The following is a 22,288-nucleotide window of genomic DNA, read 5'->3' as shown; positions in this document are numbered from 1 at the left end:
AGGGGGAAACAAAGTTCATGGTGAACACTGAGCTACGTCTTCAGAGGCTTAATACGGTTGCCTTTAATAAGTAACATTTCATTGGTGCCAAAGTCTTGGTGGTACAGTGGCTAGCATAGCTGCCTTCCCTTTCACTGAAGCTCAAGAGAAGGTATCAGGAAAATTGCCTAGTTTGTAAAAAATAAATACATAAGAAAAAAGTCTAGTTATCTTATGCTAAGGGCATGTGTGGTAAGTCACATCAATTTGTGATCCCACAGACTGTAGCCCACGAGGCTCCTCTGTCCATGGGATTCTCCAGGCAAGAATACTGGTGTGGGTTGCCATGCGCTCCTCCAGGGAATCTTCCTGACCCAGGGATCAAACCCGCATCTCTTATGTCTCCTGCAGGGGCAGGTGGGTTCTTTACTGCCAGTGCCAACTGGGAAGCCCTTCTCATACTATGAAAAGATGTATAAGTATATATCTAAGGAGGAAAAAATACACTGAATATCTCTAAGTAGGGAAACAAATTCTATATGGAAAAACAGTTGAACAATTCACAGATGAAACGACTGAAAAATGTGTATAAAATTTTTCAGAATACTAAAAACATGAACAATAAGATCAAAGGTATATGTCACCCTGCGGAACTTCCCTGGTGGTCTAGTGGTTAAGACTTTGCACTTCCATTACAGGAGGCACTGGTTTGATTCCTAGTCAGGGAACTAAGATCCTGCATGCTGCATGGTGGCCAGAAAAAAAAAGTATTATGTCATGCTGGGAAAATTTGTAAAAAATTCACTGAGGGTTGTATTCTTAATGTACAGAGAACTTTTAAATAAATAAGAAAAACTAAGAGTCCAACAGAAAAAATGGGTAAAGGTTACTGTTATACAATTCACAAAAGAATGCAATACAATTGACCAATAAATATCAGGGAAAAAGGAGCTACTCCTTTTTGTTTTGAAATCTTCACTCTTTAAAAAAGACTGTATTACACACATTTCGGTAGATATTTTGATCAACTGCATTCAGAACTGTGAAATTTTCACCCTGTAATTTCATTTTCACAGTATATTACAGAAAAATAATCAGAGATGCAAAAATATCCATTTAAGCATTATTTATAGCAGCAAAACATTGCAAGTAACAAAGCCTAACAATAAAAAATTTCTAAGTAAACTATGTTACTTCTAAAAGACAATCTTCTTGTTATAATTATTAAAGTGATATTTCCAAAGAGTCTGTATTTACAGAAGAAAATGCTCCCAGTAAATGAAAACAGAAATATTCAAAGCTTTATGTGCAGTGAAGTCAACAGAGAAAGTTAACTGGAAGTAAGAAAGCCAACAATATTAATAAGAGTTGTCTCAAATTTGGGGATTTATAATTATTTTCTTTTCTTTAAAAAATTTAGCTTTACTCCTAAACATGCTTCAGTGAACATATATCATTCATTCACTCAACATGTAATTGAGTCCCTACTATATGCTAAGAATTGTGCTAGCTGTAGGGATATAGGGGTGAAAATGAGGGCAATTTCAGTCCTCAAGGAGCTTACTGTCCAGTAGGCAGGCAGACCATTGACTTGTCAATTACCCCAACATGATAAGCTCTTTGTTGTAAGATGTACCTGGTGTTATAGGAAGTAAGGGTGCTACGTAACCATTTGCTGAGTCTAAGAAAGCTTTCCACTGGCTACCATGTCTAAACTGAGTCCTATAGGATAACTTGTATTTCAGCCAGATGAATGAGAAGGATGAATCTTTTTTAAGCAATAGCAATAGCATGTACAGACGGTTGGAGTTGATAGACAGTTTTGTGCAGACATCAGACTGTATTTAAATATGACTGGGATGCAAAGGTAAGCTAGGGAGTATGAACAGGGGAGGCTGGAGAGCTCAGCTGCCTATAATTGAAAGTGTTAGTTGCTCACTTGTGTCTGACTCTTTGTGACCCAATAGACTATAGCCCACCAGGCTCCTCTGTCCATGGGATTCTCCCAGGCAAGAATACTGGAGTGGGTTGCCATTCCCTCTCCAGGGGATCTTCCTGATCCAGGGATTGAACCCAGGTCTCCTGCGTTGCAGGCAGATTCTTCACCATCTGAACCACCAGGGAAGCCTATCAATTCAGTTCAGTCGCTCAGTCGTGTCCGACTCTTTGCGACCCCATGAATCGCAGCCTATAAGGCAGCTTTAAAACCAGAAGATCTTGTATGTTCCATTACCCTACAGAAGAAACATGCAATTAAAAGACCAACAAAATATCTAAGTACTAAAGAATGCAGATGGTTATAATACTTTTGCTCTCATAATCACTGATATAATTTCTTCATGTTGAGGTACAGTTAAGAAAAAATAAATATGAGTTTCATGAAGGGCAGTGAATTTTCAAATGTTTACAAGGAGACAAATAGAGAACTGACACAGAGTTATGGTCTTAAGAATCAGTTTTAGAGAAATAAAGTGTCTCACAGGGGTGTAGCCAACCTAAAGACTGAGATCTATAATGTTTCCTAGACCCAAAAGTGCATGAGGTTCACATAACTATAGACAGATCAATGGGTAGAATAAAACTTTGGAAACAGATCTTGGGTAGAAGTATTTAGCTTTGTCAATGGTGGCATTTAACAAATTTTCAGGGGACTTCCCTAGTGGTCCACTGGTTAACAATCTGCCTTGCAATGCAGGGGACACAGGCTTGATCCTTTGTTGTGGAACTAGGATCCCACATGCCAGGGAGCAACTCAGCCTGAGCGCTGCAACTAGAGAGTCCGTGAGCTGCAACGAAAGATCCCACGTGTCACAACTAAGACGGGACTCAGCCATATAAATAAGTAAACATAAAAAAAACACACTCACACAAATATTCAATAAAATTATTCATGCAGAAAAAAGAGGAAATTGGATTCTTGCCTCACATCATATACATTCTAGGCTGGCTAAATATCTATATCTACATCCATTGATATATCTGTATCTACATCTATATCTATACCTATGCTGTGCTGTGCTTAGTCGCTCTGTTGTGTCCAACTCTTTGTGACCCCCTGGACTGTAGCCCGCCAGGTTCCTCTGTCTATGGGATTCTCCAGGCAAGGATACTGGAGTGGATTGCCATGCCCTCCTCCAGGGGATTTTCCCAACCCAGGGATCCACCTGTGTTTCCTGCATTGCAGGTGGATTCTTTACCAGCTGACCTGCCAGGGAAGCCCATCTATACCTACACCTGTACCTATGGTCCATCTTTATTTCGCATGTGTTACTTCCTTCTCATTTATCCTCTTCTCCAGAGCTATCTGGTGCCTTGCATCCCTGACCTTTGGGGAATTCTTTGATGCAAACTGGGGTGGTCCTCCTCTTCCTCATGTCTGCTTAGCACTTGTTTTCTCCGCATGGTTATGCGCTCGGCACCACCTGGTGGAAGCTTTCACTCTGCAATTGTAGTGAGCAGCGGGCAATGGATTTGGGCAGACACAATCTGCACAGCTAGACACAGAGGATTGCTCTGATTTTTAGGTCCACTAAGTCACTGACGATTTATTCATTTCCTCCCAGTTGCCCAAATTTTTCCAGGGTTTCTTCTTACACTTTCCCTGTCCATGTTGGAAAATCCCTTTGCTACAGCTTTTGTGGGGTTTTAGGAGTGCCTAGAAGTAATTTCACATGTTCAATGCATACTTTTTACTCAGTGTTCTCCACAAACATCACTTTTACAATGAGAAAACTATATGGGTTTCCCTAGTGGTTCATACAGTAAAGAATCTGTCTGCAATGCGGGAGACCTGCGATCAATCCTAGGGTTAGGAAGATCCCCTGGAGAAGGGAATGGTTACCCACTCCAGCATTCTTGCCTGGAGAATTCCATGGACAGAGGAGCCTGGCGGGTTACAATCCAAGGGTCACAAAGAGTTGGACATGACAGAACAAGTAACACTTAAAATTACAGCTATGAGAGCTGGGATCCTATCTTACTTTAGGAGACTGTAGTCTCAGCTGTAAGTAATTATACATGTTACTCTGTATAAGTCACTTTCTCCTCTGGGGCTAAAGCTTTAAAATCTATAAAATGAGAGTTTGTACTAGGTATATTAGATGTCTTTCCAGTTGTTACAGTTTACTTGTGTATATGTTGATGCAAGTCTAGCACAGTGCCTCAGACATGGTGGGTGCTCAATACATAATTATTTAATAAAATTACCAGTGATAAAGAGTTGTAAGTTTTTCTTTTGCCATAACTCTTCAACATGTTGTTTTCTACTAAAAACTTTTCTCTTAACAAAGAAGAAAGCCTGCAATTGTATATTTAGTACAAGTATGCACTAAATGTGAGAATTCACTACTCTGAGGTACAAAGAAAATGGGAATATTCTTATTCCTGGAGATAAAAAATGAGGGCTAAGGATATGGAAGCAATGTAAGTGTCCAAGATAGATGGACGGATAAAGAAGATGTGGTATGCATATACAATGGACTACTGCTCGGTCATAAAAAAGAACACTCTATTGCCATATGCAGCAACGTAGACAGACTGGGAGGGTGTTATGCTAAGTGAAATAAGTCAGATGGAAAAAGGCAAATATTGTATAATAACACTTATATGTGGAACCCAGAAAACACAACAAACTAGTAAATACAAGAGAAAAGAAGCAAATACACAGATACAGAGAACAAACTATGGTTACCAGTGGGATGAGGGGCTAGATAGGGCTGGGGGACTGGGAGGCACAAACTAACGTAAGACAGGCTACAAGGATGTAGTACAATACAGGGAATATAGCCAATATTTTGTAATAACTGTGAATGGAGTGTAACCATTAAAAATGGTGTAAAAATTTAAAAAAATTAAAATGAGGTCTACGTTGTAGAGATATATCCTCCCCCCTCCCACCGCTTCCCCTTTTGCATCTGTCTCCTCCTCCTCCTTGTTCTTTTGGGCAAAAGTCCATGAATCAATTCAGCTCATAAGAAGCCAAATATTGTAGCTCACAAGTAAACTACAAGTCAACCAAAGAGCTCATCACTGAGTGATTCTATGGCTTTCAATAGAGCAAGCACAAAAACAAAGCACAGATAAGAGCTGACTGGTACACAGAGAGCTCACTGTTCCTGCAGCTTCCCACCTTCACGCCTGTCTTCTCAGCCACCGGCCTCAGCAGATTTCATGGCTTCATTCTCACTATGGTGCTTTCTAAGCTGGAATGTGTGAATTGAAAGAAAAAAGGGCCGTGTGGACTGCTATAACTATTGGCTGTTGAATTTATGATGCTATTTTGGAAACTGACTGTCCTGCACAGCTCTAGGCAAAGATAAATTCAAATCAATACAAACAGATTTGCCAAAAGATGGTTCAATTTTCATGATGAGACATTTCGTCACCCACAGTATCTAATCATTTTTCATTCCAAAACTGTAAAAAATGATCTGAAGACATCTGAAATTATTCTTTAGTCTGTGCTATGTTTTTAATTGGACTTGGTTTGTTCCATAATTTTTGAAAACAGAATTTTTTTCTTGAATTGAAAGAAGAAAGAAAATATTAGTCACTCAGTCATGTCTGACTCTGTGACCCCATGGACCGTATCCTGCCAGGCTCCTCTCCCATGGGATTTCCCAGGCAAGAATACTGAAGTGGGTTGCCATTTCCTTCTCCAGGGGATCTTTTCCCCCAGGGATCAAACCTGGGTCTCCTGAATTCCAGGCAGATTCCTTACTATCTGAGCCTCCAGGGAAGGCTCTCTTTAATCAAAGCAGATGTTTTAATTTGAGACCATAATAGTACAAATAAAAATGCGGACACTAAAACATTTAGAAAGTTCTCTGTAGGTGGAACTAATTGAGGAGTATGAAATAACTGTTAACTATCAAAATGTTCACTGAATTTTACCTTCTCTCTTGTGGAAGTTAATATAAAATGAATACAAAAATAGCATTGGTCTTTACTGATTTCTCACAACAACCCTTTGATGTGTGGGTATTATTATTTCTATTTCACAGATGAAAAAACATTTAGTCCATTTGACACAGTTGCCCAATACTACTAGACACTCTTCCTTTCTTCTTTTTGTTTCATTCATTTTAAGGACATTGAGAGAATTTAAACAGGGAGTAATATGACCTGCTTAATATTTTAAAAGATCACTCTTGCAGTTAAGTGAAGAATAGATTGGTAGGTCAAGGGTGGAGGTAATCCAGCAAAAACCACTGCAGCAAAACAGATGAAACACGGGGATGGTTTGTTATAATATGAACAGAGGTCAGATGTTATATTAAAGTAATATTTTATTTTTTTACTACTTTAAAATTTTTATACAACTTTAAAGGTTGTATAATTTCCATTATAGTTATTACAAAATATTAGCTATATTCCTGTGTTGTACAATTCATCCTTGAGCCAGTCTTAGACCCAATAGTTTGTGTCTTTTAATTTCCCACCCCTAAATTACTTCTTACCCCATCCCCACTGATAACCCCTAGTTTGCTCTCTATGAGTCTGCTTCTTTTATGTTATATTCACTTCAGCACAGAGAAAGTATTTTGGTGGATTTAAGAATTGATCCCAAGTATCTAGCACTCCATCTTGAATCTCTTAGACGGTAAGCAGAAAACATGGCTTTAAATGGCGCTCTGTGACCTGTTTTGTTGACTCATAACTACTACTTGCATATATTAGCACATTTAATTCTAAGTAAAATCCATCAGTAGGCTAACTGTGGTTAACCAAAAAATTCTTAGTGGCGGGATTTGTTTTTATTAATTCCATTTAGTCCATAAATTATTCATATGGACTTTGGTTTCTTTGTTTCCTCTTTAATACAAAGAATGTTACCTAAAGAATTCAGTTCAGTTCAGTTGTTCAGTCGTGTCTGACTCTTTGCGACCCCATGAACCGCAGCATGCCAGGCCTCCCTATCCATCACCAACTCCCAGAGTTTACCCAAACTCATGTCCATTGAGTCAGTGATGCCATCTAACCATCTCATCCTCTGTCGTCCCCTTCTCCTCCTGCCTTCAAACTTTCCCAACATCAGGGTCTTTTCAAATGAGTCAGGTCTTCACATCAGGTGGCCAAAATATTGGGAGTTTCAGCTTCACCATCAGTCCTTCCAATGAACACCCAGAACTGATTTCCTTTAGAAAGGACTGGTTGGATTTCCTTGCAGTCCAAGGGACTCTCAAGAGTCTTCTTCAACACCACAGTTCAAAAGCATCAATTCTTCGGCGCTCAGCTTTCTTTATATCCAACTCTCACAGGTTTCCTTTTGGGAAACAGACACTGCAGCTGTAGTTTTGCTGTGGGTTTGCTATAACTATCTCTATAACAGTGGGCCTGGACGACATAACGTTCCTCCCAACCTGAGATGTGGCCTGTCCTGTCTTGGGCAGGATGGGGTCTGTCTCACTTAACAGGCTCTGGCCCATCCATTGTCAACATTCCCAACCCTCCATAAATAGGAGGCACTTGGTGAAATTGAATTTCCTCTCTGGACATAGGGTGTCAAAGGGTGATGCATAGGGTGTCAAGTTTTATGTTTTATTAACTAACAACCATAGAGTGCTTATTGACAACTTAGCATTAATATATGCCAGAGACTATCTATCTAAGTACTTTAGATTGTACAATTGAATATTCACAATTAACCTGTGACAAAGGAAAAATTATTATTTCTGTTTTCAAGTGTTAAAACTAAGGCTCAGAAAAGTAAAAAACTTCCTGGGTTTACACAACAGTAAGAGTCAGATTCAGAATTCACACCGAGGCCTCTCTGACACCAGAGTTCATGAACATGACTGCATTTATACTTCAGAGTTGAGAGTCTTAGTCTGAGGATGTCCCAGGCAAGAATGCTGGAGTGGGTAGCCATTTCCTTCTCTAGGGGATCTTCTTGACTCAGGAATTGAACCCATGTCTCCTGCATTGGCAGGAGGATTCTTCACCACTGAGCCACCAGGGAAGGCCTAAGCACCAGGAGCAATGCCCAGAAGATGTTGACTTTCAGGGGAGTCTGCGTATCCACAGTTACATTCACGCCTATATGGTTATGTGCTGCTGCTGCTGCTAAGTCACTTCAGTCCTGTCCGACTCTGTGCGACCCCATAGACAGCAGCCCACTAGGCTCCTCTGTCCCTGGGATTCTCCAGGCAAGAATACTGGTGTGGGTTGCCATTTCCTTCTCCAATGCATGAAAGTGAAAAGTCAAAGTGAAGTCGCTCAGTCGTGTCAGACTCTTAGCGACCCCATGGACTGCAGCCTACCAGGCTCCTCCATCCATGGGATTTTCCAGGCAAGAGTACTGGAGTGGGATGCCATTGCCTTCTCTGATATGTGCAGATATGCATTTTTCTGGGGAGAGGGTTGCTTTTACTAGAGTCTCACAGAAATGATAAAAGTCTCAGAAGCATGCATCTAAGAGGTTTTGTGCCTAGCATAAGTTGTTCTTTTTTTTAGGCTGTGTCATGCATCATGTGTGATCTTAGTTTCCTGACCAGGGATCGAACCTGTACTCACTGCAGTGGAAGCACAGAATGTTAATCTCTGGACCACCAGGAAGTTACCAGGGTAAGTTGAAGAAAACACTGTTGTCTGTAACCAAGAATGGCTTGGCTTTTTAATTTTTTTTAAATGCATTTTTTGGTTTACATTTCACTAACTGTGTGTTTCATTAACTTGATGGGACACTTTTCATCTGAAATCTCTGCTTTCCTACTCGATTGTTTCTAAATGATGGTTATTCAAAGCTAGAGCAGAAAATGAGCCATCCCAGAATGCGTTTGATATTTACTCCACTGCCTGAGCTATGAAAGGAGGCACAGAGCAGTAGTGGCTGGAATAAATCCTCCTCTGTTGGGAATTAACAAACGTCGCCCGCATAATGTGGTCTCTGTGTTGAGAGAAAGTAAGGGGTTGACGAATACCAACCCCCAGGTATTTTGATTCTCCGGTAAGTTTGATGTTCACATGTTCTGCACCACATAAAAGCTTATTTCCCCCCACCATGTACTTGAAAAATAAGTTTTCAAAGAAATTAGCATCCTTCTGGACATTAATTTGGATTCTGAGGCCTTCCCAGGTGGCTCTGTGGTAAAGAATCTGCCTGCCAGTGCAGGAGACATGGGTTTGATCCCTAGGTCAGGAAGATCCCCTGGAGAAGGAAATGGCAAGCCACTCCAGTATTCTTGCCTGGGAAATCCCACGGACAGAGGAGCCTGGCAGGCTACAGTTAACGGGGTCGCAAAAGAGCTGGACATGACTTAACAACTAAACAACAAACACTGCTTATGTATATATTCCCTGTTGTAATCTTAGTGGGAAAGTTGCTTCAATTCCAAATGCAGAGTATTTTCAGTAAGGAAATGTGTCTCTTTTACGTGTATTCCTTGCTTTTTTCTCTTTTGCTTAATAAGAATTTTTGAGAAGATAAACTTCTGATTTGGTTTAAATTTTCTGTGTTATGAGTAGATTCTTCTGTGGAGATGGTGAATCTTTGGGTCACTTTCTTCAGAGGCTGTGCAACAATATTAACAATAATTCCAGGCATTGCTCTAAGCAATTACATGTTACGTATGTCATCCTCACAAAGATGCTATGGAGTAGATGAATGATTACCCCAATGACTGCTTCACATTTTACAGGTGAAGTCAACTTGTCTAAGGTCAAGAACAGAAAGAGGCAGAAATGGAATCCCAACCCAAGAGCCAGTGGTGTCGACGGCTATGCTATTGTGCAATGGCAGTGGCATAGCTGCTAGATTTCTATCTGGCTGCTGTGGTTTAGCCGCTCAGTCATGTCTGACTCTCCACGACCCCATGGACTGCAGCCCGCCAGGATCCTCTGTCCATGGGATTTCCCAGGCAACAATACTGGAGTGGCTTGCCATTCCCTTCTCTAAGGGATCTTCCGGACCCAGGGATCAAACTCTCGTCTCCTGCATTGGCAGGTGGATTCTTTCCCAACGAGCCACCTGGGAAGCCCTAGGTTATTCCCAAAGATGATACTTGGCCACCTTGGAGAACCAAACATTCCAGGCTTACAATATAAATTCACCCATTTTAGCCAAGTGACTCCTAAAAATTGTTCAGATATAACAGGGGAACTTTTGCCTTTTTAAATGTTTGCTCTATAATCATAAATGTAAATATGGTGAGCTCAAATCAGGAAAATTCTTTCTCACCTGGGGACATTTACAGCATTGTTTTTTATTCTGACTTAGTATAAGAGAACTCCCTGAAGTTTGGATATCAAATTAGATCACAAGTTAGGATTTAACTCTTTGCTTTTATCTCTTTGTCATTGGTTTTCTTTCCCTGTGACCCTTCACCTAGCAGAGGAAGATTTTCTCCAATTGCTCAAATTCCTTTTGATTTCATTAAAAATTCATTCATTGAGTAATTCCTTACTGAGTGCCAAGAGAAGGCAGAAGATGACTTTTGCATTAGTTGTACATTAGTTTTTACAGGAAAGAAAGCAAAATCTAGTGAACATTTATGCTGTTAATAGCTATTTTACAATTCCTGGTTAGTACTACCTACAGGAAACCTTCAGCATTAAGCATAATATCTGGTATACGGAATGCTCTTGGTAATTGTGACTATGATTGGAATGAAAAAAGAGTAAAAGAGGGAAGGTTACCAGACAGGTTTAGAGAGACAGGTAGATATCATGCAGATATTAATTTCTTCAATTATAAAATTATATTTTATAATAAAATCATAAATTACATTAATTTATATTGCAAGTAGAAAATTATATATAGGCTTCATGTATTCATTCATCAATTTATCACTTATTCATCCAATAGGAATTTATTGAACACTTCTTAGGTACACAGCACTGTTGATGACCTTTGGAGGAAATAAAGATGAACTAAACACAAGCTCTGCTATTAACTTGAAAGCAATCTAGTAAAAGAAATCATATTTGTGTCCATATACATCTAATACTGGAGAAGGAAATGGCAACCCACTCCAGTATTCTTGCCTAGAGAATTCCATGGACAGAGGAGCCTGGCAGGCTACAGTCCATAGGGTCACAAAGAGTTGGACACAGCTGAAGCAACTTAGCACACATGTATGCATATCAAATATAAGATGATATATGCTAAAAGAGAGGTATAAATAAATGCTAGAGAAACAGAAAGGTAAGGAAAACTTCACCTCCAGCTGGGTAACCCTCATGAAGTAGGTTACATGTAAACCAGTGGTGAGAGCTGACTAGTGCTGGGAAGTATGGAGATGAGGAAGACGGCATTTGTTTTAAGAGATATAAGTACCTGTTATATCTGAACAATTTTAGGAGGCACTTGGCTAAATGGATGAATTTACACTGTAAGCCTGGAATGGTTGGTTCTCTAAGATGGCCAAGCATTGTCTACAGGAAGATGGCTTTTATTTTAGGAGAACCTACCTGACTAACCATCATCAGAGCGAATGTCAAGGCATGCGGATGGTTGATTCAGCTGTAGCTTAGGATATGGAGAACCATAGCAAAGTACCAGATCAAGCCCATAGACACTCTGCCCTCTTCTTTCCCTCTGTGCTTTCCCATTCTATAGGGAGCCAGAAGACTGGGAACTACATTTCCCAGCTTCCTTTGGCAGTTGGCTTTCTCTTAGGTCCTGCCAAGGAGATTGGAAGGTGGGAGGAGGCCCTTGCGCTTCTAGTTCAGGCTGGTCCCTGTGGGCTCCAGAAGTGTTGGCCGTGCCTTCAACAGAATCAGAGAGCGAAGGATCCTGACTGCCTACTCAGAGCTGGTGGTCTCCCCAGCATAAGCCAGACAGTTCTGGCAACATCAGAATAGTGGAAGTGTGCTCAGGATCTCGGGATATCTCGCTCTTCCAGTCTTCCAAACTGGTTTTGTTTTTGATAAATCTACTTTAATGAAGCATGATTTTGATGAGTTTTGATGGATGTGATGGATGTAAGTATTCGATTTCTATTTCCCCCAGAGTTTTGTCTTCTCTCTTTATGGTCATTTCCTCCCTCTGTCCCTGGTCTCAGCTTATATCTGATCTGCTTTTTTTTTAATTTAAATTTATTTATTTTAATTGGAGGCTAATTACTTTACAATATTGTATTGGTTTTGCCATACATTAACATGAATCTGCCATGGGTGTACACGTGTTCCCCATCCTGAACCCCTCTTCCACCTCCCTCCCAGTACCATCCCTCTGGGTCATCCCAGTGCACCAGCCCTGAGCACCCTGTATCCTGCATCGAACCCGGACTGGCGATTAGTTCCTTATATGATATTATACATGTTTCAATGCGTTTCTCCCAAATCATCCCACCCTCTCCCTCTCCCACAGAGTCCAAAAGACTGTTCTATACATCTGTGTCTCTTTTGCTGTCTCGCATATAGGGTTATCATTACCATCTTTCTAAATTTCATATGTATGCGTTAGTATACTGTATTGGTGTTTTTCTTTCTGGCTTACTTCACTCTGTATAATAGGCTCCAGTTTCATCCACCTCATTAGAACTGATTCAAATGTATTCTTTTTAATGGCTGAGTAATACTCCATTGTGTATATGTACTGATATGCTTTCTTTTTTATAACTCTTTTTCAGGGTTTGTCAACACTGGCACAACTGATACATGGGGCTGGAGAATTCTTTGTTGTCATGGGAATGTGCTGGGAATTGCAGGACATTTTACAGCATTCTTGGTCTCTACCCATTGATGCCATTAGCACCACCCCCTCCCCAGTTATGACAATCAAAAACTCTCCAGTCATTGGCAAATGCTCTCTGAGAGACAAAATCACCCCTAGTGGGTAACCATGGCTCGAGATAAATGTATATTTTCTGTAATTTTACATACCTGCAATTTTATAGTATGCACTCTTGTGTCTGGTTTCTTTCACTCATTATACTCATTGTGAAATCCACTAATGATGTCACATATATCAATAGTTCACACCTTTTTATTGCTGAATAGTGATTCACTGTATGGATATATCACATTTTGCTTATCCATTCATAAACTGACGAACCTTTGAATTATTTCCAGTTGTTTGGCTACTGTAAACAAAGCTTCTCTGAACATTTATGTGCAAGTCTTTTTGAGGGCATGCATTTTCATTTGTCTTGAGTAAACGCCCAGAAGCACATTGCTGGGTCCATCTGGTGGGTCTATGTATCTACAAGAGAAACTGCCAAGCTTTTGTGTGTGTGTGTAGCAAAAAATCACAGTGCATTAAATTCACTCTCAAAACAACTTCCAAGTATACAGTACAATACTGTCGGCCACATGCACATTGTCGTACAACAGATGTCCAGGACACCACCATCCTGCATGATTCTTGCAAGATAAGGGTCCAACTTCTTTCTTTTGCTCATGCATTTCCAGTTTTCTCAGCACCATTTGTTGAGAAGATTATCCTTCCCCACTGTGTAGTCTTGGCATCCTCGTCACAGAGAATTTGACCATATATGTGAGGGTATATTTTCGGGTTTTCTCTTTGCTTTCCTTGGCCCATATGTTTTTATGCCAGTTCTACACTGTTTTGATTATGGTAGCTTTGTAAGATACTTTGAAATCAGGAAGTGTGAGCCCCCTAGCTTTGTTCTCAGAGAATCATTTTGGCTGTTCAGGGTCTTTTGAGATTCCATATAAATTTAAGGATTTTTTTCAACTTCTGCAAAACACGACATTGGGATTTTGATAGAGGTTGCATTGAATCCACAGATTGCTCTGCCTAGTATGAACAGTTCAACAATATTAAGTCTCCCAATCCACAAATAGGGGATGGCTTTCTATTTATTTGCATCTTTTATATTTTTTCAGCAATGTTTTCCAGTTTTTAGTGTACAAGTCTTTCATCTCCTTAGTTAAGTTTACTCCTAAATACTGTATTCTTTTTGATGCTACTGTATGAGATTGTTTCCTTAATTTTCTTTTCAGGTTATTCATCCTTAGTGTATGGAAAAGCAACTGGTTTCTGTGTGTTTTGTCAAATGCTTTTTATGAATCAATTGAGATGACCTTGTTATTTTTATCCTTTGTTCTACTAAATTGGTGCATCACGTGCAGAGATCTATAACACATTTCAAGTTAATTTTGTGTATGGTGGAAGATAAAGGCTGGCGTTCAGTTTCTCCTGACACTTTTGTAATCAATTTCTTGTATTGCATTCCCCTATTTTGAAATACCTAGAGCATTTTCCACTTTCCTGACTGGTCTCACTGAATACAGCAAAGGGGTTGGAAAGATAGGCTGTGCTAAAACTGAAGAGTGATTTGAGTGCCAGGCTGAAGTGTCATGACATTAACATACCTGGATTATATCATGTTTGCGCATAAAAGTACTTGCTTAAATGGGTGAAAATAAACAACCTCAGTTTCCTTATCAGTGAAATAGTGACAATAATATTTTTGTAGTCTATAACAAGATCTGGTCTCTGTGTGTATGTGTGTGTGTGTGTGTGTAAACACACCGACATAGGGCTTCACTTCACAGTGTCTGGCACATGCTGTGCCAGATAAGAGGCAGCTATTATTGTATTTAGTACATGTACTGAGAACCTGCTTTATTCCTGTCCCATTAAGCCTCTTGGCTTCCTTCTTTGTCTATCAAGATCCTGATGGACAAAGGGTGCCCTTTCTTTCTCTGGCCACTACCCCACTGTTTCTGTAATGCTCTATTTCTTCAGTGTGATCAGATGTAGGTTAATGCATCAACATTTCATAAAGAGCTCATTTGCCATGTGACAGCCTTATCCCTCTTGCTGGTACAAGTGTCGCTCTGTTACAAGATAGTCCAACATAAGAGCCAGAAGAAACTAGAGAACAGGCTCTGATGGAAATACAAGATCTAGTTTAAAGGTCAAGCTGCAGAACACAGCAAAGTAGGGGATCCTTCACATCTCTCTAGAAGGGGCTGGGGAGGGGAGGACAGACACAGGAGCACAGTTTCTGACACGTATTTTTATTTTTAAAGAATGAAGCAATTTAAATAGCGAAACTGTTGAGATCAAGTCCTCAAAAAAAGCTTAAGCAAATTATAGGCAGATAAATAGCCAAGTTTCCCTGATGGCTTAGATGGTAAAAAATCTGTCTGCAATGCAGGAGACCTGGGTTTGATCCCTGGGTCAGGAAGATCCCCTGGAGAAGACAATAGCTACCCACTCCAGGGTTCTTGCCTGAAGAATTCCATGGACAGAGGAGCCTGATGGGCTTTTTTCCAAACAGCTCAGCATTAAACTAGAGATGCAACACTGCCATGAGCACACTGGAGTCTCCCTAACAGGCATCATTTTACAGCAACCTGTTTTACTATCACAATTGATTTAAGGTTTTTTTTTAAAATAATTATTAATTTGGCTACAGTGGGTCTTAGCTGTGGTACGCAGCATCTAGTTCCCTGACCATGGATTGAACTCAGGCCCCTTGCATTGGGAGTATGGAGTCTTAGTCTCTGGATCACCAGGAAGTCCCCTTGATTTAAGGTTTTTAATATAGTTGTTGTTTCTGACCTTTCTGACCACACACTTCTCTATAAAACACATGGAGAAGCCTGTTTAGAAAATGTCAAGACTGCAAGTCATTTGTTTAGAAGAACTCAGACTGCCTCCTCCTCCGATAAATACTACATAATTCACCTTTGGCTGGTTTGAGAACAGGTCACAACCTGGTGTTTGGGGGCAGGAGGGGTGGGCTCAAAGTGGTGACAATACTAAGCCCTCAAGAACTGATATACACACTATTAGAAAAAGGGTCCTGATGTTTTGACCCAGAGCCTGAGTTAGTATTGCAGCAATAAATGACTGAGATTCACCTAGTTGGATGTGTTTACACACCTTCCTGGAAAACCTAATGGATTCTATCTTCACCTTCTTGCAAGAGCAGTGGGCCAGTCATGCATAAAATCTGATCACAACCAAACCCATTCCTCTGGCTCACAGGATGCAATTTCTAGCTCTTTGTATCTAGAACAAAACCCAGACTTTTAATCAATATTTGGCCATGCAGTGGGAATCCCTTGGCATGAGTTTAGGGTGAGAATAAAGGTGATACAAATGAGGAGAGCTGTTCAACAAGGACAAGTAAAAGGGCAGAGGGCATACGGGGAACATTAAGCTGACCAGACATGCATATGGCAGGGGACAACAAAGCGGGGGAGTGTGCGTGGGTAACGGCACTGTTAGGAAATAGCCGGGAAACGGCTGAACCTGGGACTCGAACTCAGCTCTTCAGTTCCTGTTCTGAAGGTGTTCATGGTGCTCCATGACACCCTAGGGTTCTGCAGTGAGGGAATTGGGGAGACCGAACAGCAGAGGAAGATGGTGGTGATGACCACAAAGGTGACGACAGCAGCTAGGTCAAGGACAGCTGAGGCAGGTCCCCCCAAACCCATCACTCCCTGCTCCTCCCCTAGTATTCAGTGTAGCAATATTCAGAGGCAGACGACTAATTAACAGTGCAATGAATCTTTACTGAAATCACTTCATTAATCTGATCTTCATTGCCTTTGCTCATCTGATCTTTATTTCCTGGGAAGCCAAAACAAATCTGGTAGTTACAGTTCACTTCACCAAAATGCCTCTTTTTAAGATGATCCAATGAGGGAGGGGAAAGGGCCTAAACTTCACTAGACTCTGTGCTGGGCACTTTTCACTTATTTGCTTGAAAAACCAAAGATTTTAAACTTCCATGTTTACTGCATCTGAATTGTACACCCATATTGAATTATACATATGAAAGGGTTTGGCTACTAAAAACCCAAGTAAAAAGAAGGGTGTGGCTAAGTTCACCCTTCCCCACAATGGCATTTGCATCCTAACTTGGTCTCTCACAGGTGGAGTAGAAGCTCTGGATGACTCTGCTCCTGGTCCCCACTGATTCCTTCCCATCAGGGAGGGGTGTGGTCAGAGGTTGGAGGGTACCGTTGCCCACTGCAATCCCCCTTTTTTCTGAAGAACACCTGTAACCCACAACATGCCTGATACCTGATTAACAGCATTGCCATATGTCACTGTTTAAATAGATATTCCACCCATGGATGATTTTCTCTTACCTAGAGCAGACTGTTCGCTCTAAGAGGGCTGGAGCTTATTTTGCATAGCCACTACCAAACCTCTATCTCCTACACTATCCAAATAAAAGAAACACAATGGTTATCAACTAAATGAACTGAAAAAATGAGTGGGAAGATCGGAAGAAATCATATTAGTTTTTTAAAGGCTAAAAACATTGGGGAGGGAGATTCCTATTCTTCTGATTTAATTGTGAAGTTGAATACATTACACCAAGGCATCAGGCGAGCCCATAGAATAGGCTGAGGAAAACTCGAGATTAACATACACATACTACTATATATAAATGAGATAACAAGGACCTACTGTATAGCACAGGGAACTCTACTCAATATTCTGTAATAACCTATATTGGAAAAAATCTGAAAAAGAATAAATATATGTATGTACATATTAAGTCACTTCAGTTGCGTCTCTTTACAATCCTATGGACTGTAGCCTGCCAGGCTCCTCTGTCCATGGGATTTTCCAGTCAAGAATACTGGAGTGGGTTTCCATGGCTTCCTCTGGGAGATCTTCCCAACCCAGGGATGGAACCCTTGTCTCTTACATCTCTTGCATTGGCAGGTAGGTTTTTTTTTTACCACTAGCGCTACCTGGAAAGCCTCAACATACATAACTGAATCACTTTGCTCTACACCTGAAACTAACACACCATTGTAAATAAACTATACTCCAATAAAATTTAAAAAAATAAAAATACAAAAAATACAAAAAACCCCAGATCTACACCTCACAGTAAGTGGCTTATTTGTATGTATGAGCCAGGAATTTTACTTTTGCTCTTTCGAAGTCCTGCACCTTAGTAGGTATCTTCTATCTTCTATTTCTGGCTTCTTATTTCTCTTTAACGGTTTCAGAATTATTCTCAGCACCTCCTTGAGAAAAGGGGCCCCCTGTTTGGAATTCTGTCCCTGGAATAGGTGTGGGTGTGGCCAAGCCAGGTGGGGGTGTGACCAAGTCAGTAGCTTGTTAAGCTTGAAAATGTGAATTGGAAAGGTACCACTTATAGTTGGATGACCGTGACTGGGGAAACATATCAACGATAAACACAGAATTGAAAATGACTATAAACCCAGCAATGTTTCAGTAGAAGGATGAAAAAATCTGAGGCAGAAGTATTGCAGCCTAATATTCTTGAATATGTGTTTGAAGGCCAAGTGCCTTGAACAAGCCTGATGGGAGTTTCTGGAATTTAACGTAGGGGTTAAGGTCTTAGTGTTTTCTGCACCAGCCCAAGAGCGATCATTCCTCCTTCTCTTTTGTAAACTAACGAAAGCTATACAAATCCCTTATGTAGACAAAGCCTTTAGCAGATCTGGCAAATGATACCTATTTTTTAAAAAGAGCACTTGGCAAAGTAACTTCTACTTTGTACACATCTGTTTTACATCTGTTAGAATCTAAATTTTTTAGAGAAGGGGCAATTTTATCCAAGCTCAAAATAGGCATTAATAAATACTATTCTAAATCACTACCATCGTTGGCAAATGGTTTCATTTAATTAATAAAACAGACTTTGAGATTAACCTCTGGTAAGGTCTTCGAGATATTTTAAGAATATTTTACAATGTCTTTTCTCCCTAGTTATTCTTAATATTTGCGATTTTGGATAATTGAAAGTCATTCCAACATATGGCCCATGTAGAGTCTGAATTTTTAAGAAATGAATCATGCTTCTGCTTTTTGGAATGATTATTGATGTTTATAGTATATGTCCAGTCCCTCTCTCTCTCTCTCTTTTTTTTTACTCCATGGTTGATTTACAAATTTTGTCTGGGACAGTGCTCCTGCCTAACTTTGATTGCTCCATACTGTGTTTATCATTTTGCCAATGTTTTCCAGTAGCACACGACCAGTGAACATTTTGAACTTGCATTTTCAAAGAATCTGCAGCCAGATAACAAATAGGAGGTGCTATATTGCTAGAGAGATCTTACCATGTTCATTTCAATGTCCATTTTTTTTCCCGTGCTTTTCCTCCTTGAAAATATTTTATATTTCTTTGTCATAGAAGACCAGCTGCCTGAGACTATTTGTAAAGTCTCCTGCAATGTAGGATGCTTTATCAATAATGGTAAATATGGTGTTAAAAATTAGTAAATCCACAAATAACATGCAACATACTCATCTGATGCTAAGTCTCCATGGATACCACGGAAGCATCTTCAATTCCAGAGATGTCCCAGGGAGAGCAGATTACCTCTGGGATCTGCAAGCCCTGGGATCTGGCAAAAGCAGTGAGGGTCCTTGAGAACTTTATCTTTACTGGTTCTGTTTCTGAACCTACTAGGCTGCCTTCAATTTTCCTCCATTCTCTCTAAGGAAAATAAAACTCATGGAGAGAGACCAGGAGGTGTGAACAGAGTGAGAGCTGGTTGAAATTTCTGAGACTCCTTGAACATTCTCCCTCAAAAAGTTGACTGTAATTCCAGTATGGGGGCAAATACATTTTTCCTTTTTATGGCTGCAATTTTAGAGACGGGGTGTTTCTAGGAGGAAGGATACACATGTAAGCACCGAGAGAACCCTGGAGGTAGAAGATGGACAGATGATGAGCACAGACATGCATCACCATAAAAGCAAGTCCCATCAAACTGTCTTGGAGGATAAAAACTCTAAGAAATGAGCTATATACATTATGAGGATTAAGCCATGATTCTATATATCCCATAACTGCCACTGTCATCAAGACAGAAAAATAAAAGCAAAGAAAGACAGTTCCTACCATTATTACCTCTTTCCAAGTGCTGTGTGTGTGTGTGTGTGTGTGTGCTGTCGCTCAGTCGTGTCTGACTCTTGGCAACCCCATGGACTGTAGCCTGCCAGGCTCCTTGGTCCATGGGATTTTCCAGGCAAGAGTACTGGAGTGGGGTGCCATCGCCTTCTCTGTCCAAGCGTTAAGTTCCTCAAATATATTTTCAACACTATATCTTTGGTAGAAATTAATGCTGTGCAACCACTACCAACTAATTAGAACAATTTTGCAGGTCTGAGCTGCCAAGAACATAAAGGAACTATAAGATGTAACGTTGTTGCCTTATCCTTTTCTATTTAGCAGTTAATTTGATGACACTAAAGACCTCTTTTCTCAGCAAAATTACATATTTGAGAAAAATCAACTGCAATTCTTTCCAAACTCATCTTTTGCTCTGTTGGATCAAGGACTTGCTTTAGTATCTCAGATTGTTACAGGCTGCTTCTCTACAGAAAACAATTGCTTTTACCCTAGGTGATTCTGGAGTTAATGGTTCTGCTCACAATGTAATTGAATGCCTGCATCAGCACATAGGTTATACATCAGGTGTGCAGTGTTTCATGAGCAAAGGAGCAATTATAACAATAAAAAGACAGTGTCCTCTGCCCCATATAGCAATGTTGGCTGCCAGGATTAAGCCTCCATCAAGATCATAATCAAGGCAGGCTGAATAAAAATGTACTTGTATTTTCCATGGAGTTTCCTTTGGCATTGGGATCAGTATCACAGGGACCAGTGATGGTCTTCATCACAGGCATGGATAGACGGGGAGGGGGGTGTCTATGAAGAAGGATCCACCCAAGGACCAATCACACAAAACCACACTATTGTGGTCCGTCGGAAAATTTACAAAGCTGAGTCAACAAAGAAGGAGGTAACCTTAGTTGGGTTGAAGAGAATGTTCCAACTCCAGTGCCCCTGAATGCAATTACTATGGGAATAGATACAGACCACATTTAAATGGGCCCTAAGGATAAGATGGGCTTCCCTGATGGCTCAGCAGGTAAAGAATATGCCTGCAATGCAGGAGATGCAGAAGACCTGAGTTCGATCCTTGGGTTGGTAAGATACCCTGGAGAAGGCAACCTACTCCAGCCACTGTTGCCGGGAAAATCCCTGGACAGAGGCATGCAGCAGGCTGCTGTTCGTACGGTCGAAAACAGTCGGACCCAACTTAGCGACCGAGCAGCACACAAGGATAACGCTATGAACGTGAGTCATTCAGGTTCTGTCCTCCTTGGGCGCGCATTCTGGGGTAGAGGCATACATTTCCAAACTCTGGTTTTAGAAAGAATCACATGGGAAGTTTGGTAAGAATGACCGTTCTCAGCTCATCCATGGAAATTGTGATTTAGCAGATCTGGAGCGGAAGCTGGGGTCTGCACTGTAATTATAGCCTAGGCAGGTATTCAGACCACACTTGAGAAGCTCCAGTGTGAGACGAGACCCTGGGGTGTGGAGAAGGACAAGAGCTCTCATGCCAGCCTTCCACCTACTCGACGTAGGACTTCTGGTGAGGTTCCCAACTGCTCTCCACTTCAGTGTCTTGTATGTAAAGGAGTGACAGCAATTGTGAAGGTTAACTAAAATATGTAAAAACATTCTCTACAAGATCCTTGGCACATAGTATATGCTTAATAATGTCTGAGTTCCTTCTACCTCTTCTCTGAGAGATAATACAAACATGTTTTTTTGCTTTTTAACTTTGTATTGGCTTCCCTGGTGGCTCAGATGGTAAGAATCTGCCTGCAATGCAGGAGACAGGGGTTCGATCCCCGGGGTTGGGAAGATCCCCTGGAGAAGGGAAAGGCTACCCAGTTCAGTATTCTGGCCTGGAGAATCCTCATGGATAGAGGAACCTGGAGGACTACAGTCCACGGGGTTGCAAAGAGTCGGACACGACTGAGCAACTAAACACATATTGTATGGGGTACAGCCGACTAACCATGCTGTGATAGCTTCAGGTGGACAGCAAAGGGACTCAGCCATACATATACACGTATCCATTCTCCCCAAACTTCCCTCCCATCCAGGCTGCCACATAACATCAAGCAGAGTTCCATGTGCTATGCAGTAGGCTCTTGCAGAGAACACATTTTGAACACCCTTAATGCACCAAGTGCTTTTCTAACGCATTTTCATTACACTTAATCCCATGAGGTAGATGTTTTTCTTACTCTATTTTACAGGTGAGAAACAAAGATGCAGAAAAGTTAAGCAATTAACCCCCAGTTGCCCAATCAGCAGGTGACAGGGCCGGCCTTGACTTAGCTCTACTGCTGAGAACTTAAATTATCTGCAGAGGTGTCAATTAGGGATGGGAAATGTTAAAACCTCTCCATGCTGTCTCATAAAGGCCCACCCTCTGCTTCCCAGAAGCTTTGCCATCTGGCCATGTCCCCGATGCCTCACCAGCTGAGGATGACACGCTCAGTGTGGACACAAGCACATACAGCTGTGATCTGGCTGTAAAGTCTATCATAGGGCACAGGTGCTGGGAATCACTGTACCTT

The 22,288-nt window shown here is 40.9% G+C and overlaps 1 protein-coding gene across 5 annotated transcripts in view; it reads right to left on the bottom strand.

Moving 5' to 3' along the window:
- The window catches only part of RNF150 (ring finger protein 150), a 281,768-nt gene that overhangs the window by 8,831 nt on the left and 250,649 nt on the right, over positions 1–22,288 (bottom strand). Inside the window, exon 7 of one of the 5 annotated variants that reach the window (XM_024977571.2) lies at positions 4–22,288. This exon is cut by the window's right edge and continues 12,531 nt beyond it. The exons of the other annotated variants lie outside the window; for them this stretch is intronic. The gene's annotated coding sequence lies outside the window, so the exon portion shown is untranslated. Of the gene's footprint in view, positions 1–3 lie in introns of those variants that run through there. 5 annotated transcript variants of the gene reach the window in all.

The sequence above is a fragment of the Bos taurus genome, chromosome 17 (genome assembly GCF_002263795.3).
Source record: "Bos taurus isolate L1 Dominette 01449 registration number 42190680 breed Hereford chromosome 17, ARS-UCD2.0, whole genome shotgun sequence".
Classification (NCBI taxonomy): domain Eukaryota; kingdom Metazoa; phylum Chordata; class Mammalia; order Artiodactyla; family Bovidae; genus Bos; species Bos taurus.
This window is presented reverse-complemented; position numbering and strand designations above follow the sequence as displayed.